The sequence below is a fragment of the Argentina anserina genome, chromosome 6 (assembly GCF_933775445.1).
Source record: "Argentina anserina chromosome 6, drPotAnse1.1, whole genome shotgun sequence".
Lineage (NCBI taxonomy): Eukaryota > Viridiplantae > Streptophyta > Magnoliopsida > Rosales > Rosaceae > Argentina > Argentina anserina.
The window spans coordinates 8953533-8956207 of NC_065877.1; positions in this window are offsets into that span (position 1 = coordinate 8953533).

Genomic DNA, 2675 nt, shown 5'->3' on the forward strand with positions numbered 1-2675 from the left:
CCGTGTGCTTGTCTTTTGCAATTTACACAATTACACCTCCCACTGTCAGACAAAATTTTCTCTTTTTTACCCAATAGTGGCCCAGAGGGTACCTACTTTTTTTTCTCCATCCCTACTTGACAGTGATGTTAGGTAGCGGAGGAGAAATTCTTACATGCGGCGAACGCACCATGTGTCCAGTGCGACCGCCCACTCCTTTGTTGACACATGTTCCATAAATCCACATCGATAGCAAACGAAACAGACTGACGGAAACTGGTATCTCCGATCAACTTCTCTCCCTTCATCCTCAATCCTCCGGCGATCCCTGAGCAAGGTATTGAAACGGTCCTCCTATGCTTTTCACGATCCAGACCCTAGCAATAACCCAGCTCTTAGTTTCTCACTCAAATCTCCATCTCCTCTTTATACCCTCAATCTCCTCTTATTTCCAGCCATATATGTTCTCTGCCCCTAGTTTTTGTCGCGGATTCACAATGCTTTCCATCGCCAACGGCACCGTCGAACAATTTGACTCCACCGCCGCCAAAGATGCTACACCTCCAAGACGGAGGCTGAGATCCAACTCGTTGTCGATAAAGTGCAAGCGGGTTGCGATTGCTCCGTTACGCGCCGCTGAAGACGAATCAGAGAGGAGCGTCGACGAGATTGGAGGAAGCACCAGTGATTTGACTCCTCAGAAGCGGAAGTTGAGGTTCGATTCGTCGTCGCCGATGAAGCCTAGGCCGGTACTGGCGTGTGATAATATTGCAGACGTGTCGGCACAGAATTGGCTGGTCGTATATACCAACTGGTGCGTTCGACGCACGGCATAATTTCTCGTAGCGGAGTTAGTGAAAAGAAGCGGGGCCGACTATATATGTGGCTGATTATTCACGGGTGAATGCTCACTGGGTGAGCTGAAGAATTTTCGCAATTTTCTCAGCGGAGTGGTGCAATTATACATGCCCCTTGATTATACATGTGTGGCACCATGACCTTTGATCACACACGCGCATGTTCCATTGTAGCATGCCATCTATTATATTGCCTTATAAAAAGAGCATGACATCAAGTTGATTATCTATTCTGGTGGCTACCTCATGCACACGTGTCTGTTCATACTTATGGCTCACAAGGCTTCCACATGAATTATCATGGGCTGCTGCAGGACTGGAACATGCCACATCCACACTGTTCAATACTCTGATTACATGCCTCCGGGCCGCCACCACGTGTATGATATGGCTGCATATGCTAATCAAGTTTATTCCATGGTACATATTATTCTCCAGCCTCATGTCATTACGTACATGGCTTATTCGGCATCCACCCGACCGCATCAAGTATATTACCACTGAGGACTATTCTTATATATGCATTCCTGGTGCACTAACAAATCTCCTCTCCACACCCATGTCTATATATATTGATTCGCGGCCCCACTATTTGATCTTTATTATTCACCGGGGTTTATGACTTCATTACCGTGGCGCCGCCGCCTCCATTATTGGTTTTCTATTATTTATTGGGCTAATGACTTTTTGGACAGTTATTTGCCCAGACACATGTATCACATGTATGTCAAATCTTGGCTACATTTATATATTTCCCCCATGAGGTACAACTACCATCGGGACACTTTCTTATATGAGCAAGTTATGTGCCCGGATACTTATATATTTTTCCGGTGAGGCACAATTACTACTTGGATGTTTTCTTATATGAGCAACGAGCTTTGTTGACATTCCATTCTTTATATATTATCTATGACATCTTCAAGAGTCTCCGGTACGCTTTATTTTACACTCTTGAATCTTGATTACATTATCGTCATATATGTTTTCCATTACGCCGTATATACCACATCATTCTTGGGCATACTTGCTATATGTACACATACTAAGGTCACGCCTCATGGTCATGTCACACGGTAATGCCTCCGGGCTAACACCTAAATGGCTACGCCTAAAAGACTACACCTCATAGCTACCCCATATGCTTATTTCCTACGATATATCTCTGTGCATACTCTTTACGTTTGTTATACATAATGATTTTGTATTATTATTCTTGAGCATGCGTGTTACACTTACACACATTCACATATGTCACGCTAAACGCTAACACCTCACGATAATGCCACACGATGACGCCTCAGAGCTAACACATAAAAGGCAACACCATACGGCTACACATCTATGTTGATCACTTGCGGCTTGTCTTTATGTGAACTCCAAATGATTACGTTTCATGCTTAATTATATAATTGCCTATTGTTCATATTTTTACATATGCTTGCTTGCCTCATGATAGTCACATATTTGTGCGACTTTTATCATGCTAATTATTTCTATTACATAGTTATTTTGTTTATTTTATTATTTTTAATTAATTTTATTTGTTTTTAGGTTTATTTGACTTCCAAAAAGAAAAGGAGATTAATTGAATGTAAATGGGGTTTTAGATTTAGACACCTGGTTGGACGTGAGCTCATGTAGGTTAATTAACCTATATATTGAAGAGAAGAAAACTCTGGAGCGGTACAGAGGAGAGAAGAGGGACATAGAAGAGACGAAAAGAGAGAAGAGAGGCAGAGGAGAGAAGAGATAAAAAAAGAATAAGAAAGAACAGGGAGAAAAGAATTGGCCGACATATTCGTCCTCTACGGCTCTGCCGATCAAGTTTTGTCTTCT